Source organism: Vulpes vulpes, chromosome 13, assembly GCF_048418805.1.
Source record: "Vulpes vulpes isolate BD-2025 chromosome 13, VulVul3, whole genome shotgun sequence".
Lineage (NCBI taxonomy): Eukaryota > Metazoa > Chordata > Mammalia > Carnivora > Canidae > Vulpes > Vulpes vulpes.
This window is the reverse complement of record NC_132792.1, coordinates 10,384,228-10,391,457: the sequence shown is the minus strand read 5'-3', so window position 1 is coordinate 10,391,457 and position 7,230 is coordinate 10,384,228. Positions and strand designations below refer to the sequence as shown.

The 7,230-nt window shown below is 42.9% G+C and overlaps 1 pseudogene; it reads left to right on the top strand.

Annotated features, from left to right (window-relative positions):
- Nucleotides 1-1,795: 1,795 nt before the first annotated feature.
- LOC112916025 (3-hydroxyacyl-CoA dehydrogenase type-2 pseudogene) lies at nucleotides 1,796-2,773 on the top strand (annotated as a pseudogene).
- Nucleotides 2,774-7,230: the final 4,457 nt, after the last annotated feature.

Here is a 7,230-nt window from a genome sequence, read left to right as displayed (position 1 = left end):
GACAAACAAAACAAACAAACAAACAAACCCATGTTCCCAATCCTGGCTGTGACTTGAGACAATGTCTCATGGAACTCTGATTTTTTTTTCGTCTACAAGGATTACAATCAAGTAACTGTGAGAAGTCAGTAAAGAAATGTCTACAACATTCCTAGCACTGAACCTGGCATGTAACGGATTAATTCAATTGGTGCCAGTTTCCTGACCCACCCTTTCTATTTGTGATCATCTTAGGCCAAAAAAAAATTTTTTTAAAGATTTTGTATTTATTTATTCATGAGAGATAGAGAGAGAGAGAGGCAGAGGGAGAAGCAGGCTCCATGCAAGGAGCCCGATGTGGGACTCGATCCTAGGACTCCAGGATCATGCCCTGGGCCGAAGGCCGGTGCTAAACCGCTGAGCCACCCGGGAATCCCCATTAGGTCAAAAATTTAACCTCTGTGAACCTAACCCCAAATCCTAGGGCTTATGTCTGAGACTACTGCAAAATGTCTCATCGACTTTAAAATAAAGTCCCCACGGAGATCGTTGGAAGATCTGGTAAGGAGATAACAAGGCAGTGTTTAGGAAGCATCTAGCACGGGGTCTGTAGCATGGTATGTACTTAAATACCACCACTTTCCCTTCACCCTACAGAATTATTTTTACAAATTCTATTTAACTATAAATTCTGATCACTGAGGAATGGGGGTGTGCGTGCATGTGTGTGTGTGTGTGTGTGTGTGTGAATTTCATTTGCCAAAAAGCCACCGTATATTTTAAAACCATAAGAAAAGCTCATTGTAATCTAAATGCCCCCCTGGAACTCCTGCCCATGTCAGAAGGTTTGGGAACCCCATGGCCATGCTCACTTTGAGCGGCTGGATATCCAGGCCAGAGCTCAGAATCTGCAGAACTCAAAGCTGTCAGAGTCACCCAGTGGGAAAGAGCCTACACGACCCCGAGTCATGTGGGCGATGTGCAAATTCTCGCCAGCAGAAATAGCAGCATCGGATAATGCCCCAAGGCTGGCTCTACAATGGAGTTCATTATCATTCATGTGGATGAAGTGGGAAAGGCTCTATCATCTCTTCCTGCGGTTTACTGAGTTTTCATTGACAAAAACATAAGAACACTTTTGTTTGCTAACACGCTGCCCTTTGCCAGCCAGCTAAGGGCCCAGTCGTGTGAAGTTGAACTTCACGTTTCAATGGAACAACTCTCCCCCAATGAGAGAAAAGGTTACTTCCCCCCTCCTGCTCCCCTGACCACTACCTTTGCCAGATCCTGTCATGTGCTAGAAAGAGAAGACAAAGCAAAAGCAGGGCAGCCAGCAGAAAAACCACTTCTCACTCTTGCCCAGCTTCTGAATCCCCAACACTAAACCAGAGTCCAGTGGTGCTATCAGGCTCTGCGGTCAAGCCCCTACCCCTGGCTATGATTCACAGACAGAGCTGGTGTTGGGTGCGTTCCACATGGTGACAAAGCAGCACACTGGAGGTGGCAATGGTGGCTCAGTGGCATGATCTCAAAGCCTATTCTCTAAGCACTCTTTTCTTCAGCCAACAAAAGAAACAATACAATTACAGCTTTCCTTATAGTCCCATTCTGAGCTTACTCTCTGATCACCTCAATTGAATTTGAACTCCCATTTTTAAAAACCTCCTCCAAAAGAGAAAATTGAGGTCCACCTAGGTCAAGACCTTCCTTAAGACACCCAGTCAATAAGGGTTGGAGCCAGAATTACAAGCAAGAGGAGGGGAAAAAAAAAAAAACATGTCTAGAGACACGAAGATGGCTGTGGCATGTCAGGGACATGAAGGGCCTAGTTGCTTTAATAACCAGAGGAGTCTCCAGTCTAGGTCTGGTCATGGCAGAGCGACTGGTGGGGTGAGGGGCCATTGCTGTGCTTCTGGACCTGCGTAACTCTGATGGGGAGGCCCAAGCCAAGAAGTTAGGGAAGACCTGTCCCTTTGCCCCAGGAGACATGACCTCAGAGAAGAATGTGCAAGCAGCCCTGACTCTAACAAAAGAAAAGTTTGGCCAGGTGGATTTGGCAGTCAGCTGGACAGACAGTGTAGTGGCCATCTAGACATACAACTTCAAGAAAAATCAGGCCCCTACCTTGTCGGACTTTCAGCAAGTTCTCAATGTAATCTCATAGACACATTTAATATGTTCCACCTGGTGGTTGGTGAGATGCGCCAGAATTAACCAGACCAGGGAGGCCAATGCAGGGTCATCATTAATACTGCCAGCACTGGGGCAGCCTGGGTGGCTCAGCAGTTTAGCACTGCCTTCAGCCCAGGGCATGATCCTGGAGACCCGGGATCGAGTCCCACATCAGGCTTCTTGCATGGAGGCTGCTTCTCCCTCTGCCTGTGTCTCTGCCTCTCTCTCTCTCATGAATAAATAAATTAATAATAATAATAATACTGCCAGCACTGGCTGCCTTGGAGGGCCACACTGGACAAGCTGCATACTCTGCTTCCAAGTGTGTCACAGTGGACATGACACAGCGCATTACTCAGCATCTAGCTCCCATGGTCATCCAAGTGATGGCCACTGCTCCAGACCTATTTGGCACCCCACTGCTGACCAGCCTTCCAGAAAAGTATGCAACTTTCTGGCCAACCAGGTGTCCTTCCCCAGACGACTGGGTGACCCTGCTGAGTATGCTCATCTGGTATAAGCCATCAATTGAGAGGTCATCCAGCTGGATGGAGCCATCCTTCATCCCTTGAAGGGAGAGGGCAGAGAAAACAAATGTTCTTCTTGGGAGGAAGTCCAGTAGACATTCCGTAACTCTGCCCAGCAGTCACACTCTGTACCTAATAAAGTCTCTACTTCTCACACAAAAAAAGAAATAAACACACGAGCAAAAGAAACACAGATCTAAAAACATTTTTGGATAGAACTGTATTAAGGAGTATCCAGCACTGAGGCTGGCTTAGAGTAGACATCCAAATATTATTCCCTCTCCTCCTACAGAAAAGTTAAACATTCTGGTCAATTGGCGGTTCTCCCATATTGTGGGACCCTTCTATCAGCAGAAATCATCACCCCTACAGAAGATTGTGACAACCACCATAACAATAATATTTGCCACTCTTTACTTAATGGCCGTTCCCAACCAGATATCATTCTCAAAGCTTTAAATACAATGATCACAAAAAGGAACATCACCCCATTCATACTGACAACCAGAAACACAATGAATGAGTTCTCCCAGTCTGGGGCCAAATCCCACGTGTTAAGGGTCGGATGACCACATAACTAATCACTCAAAACAGGACAGACTTTAGAACGAAAGGACATGCTGTGAATTATTACTTGGGGATAATGTGCAGATACCAGGACTGACTGTCCTGGACAAACTAGAACATAAAATCACTCTAGCTTAGCAACTCAAGTTCCAAGTCCCAAGAAGCCAATTCACTATTTTTCAGGGAGTAAGCAGGAGTGAAGAGAAAGACATCTTTGGTGGGATACTTTGTGACTCTACACCTTGAACACCTTGGAAGAGAATTTTATGGCACACGAGATCGAGAGAATAAAGGAATTTAAACCTCTAATTCTATAGGGACAGCTGTTCCCTGGCTCACTTCCACTCTGGCCAGTAAGTCTTTTCCCACTTTGGGATCTGTGAACATGCTGTCTTCTATTCCTGAACTGCTCTCTCCACCACCCACCAAACGTTTTATCTAATTAATTTCCATTACCATTCAAGCATCAGCTTAAAGCATTACTATTTTTCAGAGAATGGTTTACCTGACCACCTCTGCACCACCCTAAATGGAACCTGTCAATGTACCTGTTCCTCTCCCTTTCATAGCTCTTACAAAATTGTCTGTTAATATATTTCTTTGAATAACTTTTTAAAGTTCAACTTCCTGTAGAATATGTTTCATGAAAGAACCAAAGCAGGGACTGTATCTCTCGTGTTCATTGCTGTATCCCTAAGCACATGGTACTGTGTCTATTAGACAGATTTGTTAATTGAATGAATCAACCCACTGATAAGGAAAAGCAGCTGAATTTAAGAAACTTCTACTGTGTTCCATCTAATCTCACAGCAACTTTGGAAAATACACGTAATTTCCAAGTTATAGACAGGAAAACTGAGACTCTTCAAATTATTTAGCCTGTGCAAGGTGATCCAGCGGCCAGATTACCTGAGTCAAATCTCCACTCACTTTTAGCTGTATGAAAACCCTAGAATACTGAATTAGTCAAAACAAAGTAGCTTGATACAGAGTTAATCGTAACAATGAATGATATCTGTAGTTCTGAATATTTTGTCCCAACTAAAGAACTCATTCTGCCCCCACCACAATAAAACCCATCTCCCGGGAGCCTGTGGAATGGCCCTGCCTACTCTCTTTTGGATTCCTCCCTCCTAGATGGGATTACATGAACCTTGCTTATTTCTGAGGATTTCATTCCTTTTCCCTGGGGTACATGCAGACTGTGCCCTTCTATTATTGTGCACAAAAGATAAGTTAATTAACTTGCCCAAGATCATGCAACCACTAAATGGCAAAGCTGGTTTTAACTCAGGTCTACCTGACTCCCGGGTCTTAACCCCATGTTAGAATAGTAGTTAAGCCACAGCTCTTCATAATTGTGTTCTAGTCTTGACTACAAGGTCTGGTCATTGTCAATTACACTTCAATGATACCCAAGTTGCCTCAACGTTAAAGTCTTCCCTTGACCTAAAAAGTCTTACTTCTAACAAAGAAAGATCATCCAGAGAGATATCCCCTGGAACTGTTTCCCATGCCATATTCATTAATAGAAATGTGGATCCCAGAGACCTCACTGTGAGAGTGTCAGTCCATTTTCCATTGGTCATTCTCATCCATTATAACATGAGAGTAGTGTCCACCCAAAAAGAGGACTTTCTCTGACCTCATGTCAATCTTGGGGTCATCTAACTCTACTGACTTACATAGCAATCCTTAAGTAAATAATAGACCTTTATTTCACAGAAAAAGCAGGAAAAGAATGCCTATTTCCTGCTTCCTATCATACAGGCCTCTGGGCATCTCCACTGAATTTCCTCTTGCTTTCTTTGTTCAAGCTTACTTTCCACTGGTTATTTTTTTTCCCAGATGCATTCCTTGATGGGGTGGCGGGGGTGAGTGGGGGAGGGCAAGCTAGAGATTACCACCTGCCCCTGGGACTGCCAGGCCGGAAGAGCCTTCCCAGTGGGTGTCTCTCAGAGGAAGGAAGAGCAGATGTGTGACCTGAAATGAACTGGGTTTGGGGCAAAAGCCTCAGGTGTCTCTGGCACCTGCTGCTTCCAGGGAGTACCTATTAGCTGCTATTGCCCAATGAGTAGATGCCACAGAAAAACTTTGTAAATCACTAAATGTAGTAGATCTTAGAAGATGTCTTGTAAGTTTTCTCTGCCTGTTCAAGGTGGCCAGGACACTGAGATACTCTAGAAATTTAAAATATTACATGAGACACACACACACACACACACACACACACACACATTTCCAAAAGCTAAATATTTTTATTTCTTCCTGGTGCATTTTTAATCTTGCAAATGTTTCTCCAATGGTTGTGTGTTACTTTCATGATGATACTGGTTTACAATTATTAATCAAAATAAGATATTTTTACTCACAATAAGGCTTGATAAGCTAATTAAAATGTCAAGTTTAATAATAGTTTGAGGAGGTACAGAACACTCACAGAAGAAGATATACAAATCTATTCTCTGATAAAAATTGAATGATGACACTTAATTTTATACAACTACCATGCAGAACCACAATAGTTTCTCATGGCTCTTATAATAAAATTCTAAATCCTCATCATGGCTCACAAGGCCCAATGTAATCTGGCCCTCACTACCATCTTTGATCACACCTTCTGCCATTCACCTCCTTACTCACTGAAATTGGTTTCTCGAATATGACAGCCTGTCCCTGTCTCAGGCCATTTATACAAACTGTTCCCTTTGCCTGGAACACTCTGCCCTCCTGCCTGCACATGACATCTCTTTGAATGGATACTCAAGTCCCAGCTCAAATGCCACCTCCTTAGCAAGACTTTCCTGATTACCCAAGCCAAATCAGCCTCTTCCCATGTTTGCCACAGTCACCATCTGGAACAATGCCTGTCTCATTTTCTTGATATTTATTACCATCAGATATTATCTTGTTCAGGGCCCCTGGGTGGCTCAGTTGGTTAAGTGTCTGCCTTGGGCTCAGGTCATGATCCCAGGGTCCTGGGATAAAGCCCCACATCCGGCTCTCTGCTCAATGGGGAGTCTGCTTCTCCCTCTCTTCCCTGCTTACGCTCTCTCTCACTATCTCTCTTGCTATCTCTGTCTTCTCTCAAATACATAAATAAAATCTTTTTTTAAATAAATTATCTTGTTCATTTGTTTGTTCCAAACTGTTATACATTTTAATAGAACATATAATCATGATTCTCATATACATATAAAATGAACATGTATCAGAGATTTTATTTAACTCAAAAACTCATGAGGTAACCAGTGAAATGTTACAACCAGTTCAACAGAGAAGTCCAAGTGCCACACACTGACATTCAGCTACGGAATGCTCAGATCAACTTATAAGCTGATGTTAAACCGGAAAAAAAAAAAACACTGACAGGGTGATAATCAAATGCATTCCACCAGACACAGTGTGCATTTTTATGGACAGGAATTAATTGCATTACTAACAGTTTTCTACAACTTCTATGTCTACACAGTTGTAAAATGGCCTGGTTGTAGATAAAGACTCCATCCCCACCTCTGTAGTATCAAATAATCTCCAGAGACCCCAGATTCACAGAAAGGGTGTTCAGCAATCTCTTCTGCCCGTTTCAAACCCCTCCACACTTTTTCCTTTTATTGTCTATTACTCTCTAAAATTACCTCGTTCCTTTAGTTGTTCCTTTTTCTCATTTCTCTGCCCTGGAATGTAAGTTTCATGAGAGCAGAAACTGCCCGCCTTATTCATCAAGTTTTCCCAAAAAACTTGTATTCAGAAACATTGTTGAATAAATAAGTGACTAATAATTATTTGAAAACAATGAGTCGTGCTCATTTCTTAAAATGCAAATTAAAATATAACATCACTTCTTCTCTTTCCTATTTGCCAAGAACAACAAAAGGTTCCATCAAGTTCCGCTGAGTCTATAAAAAGGAGGCATCATGGACTGTCAGCAGTCAGCACCACCACCACTCCCTTCTAAGGCATGACCTGCATTTCCTAAAATCTC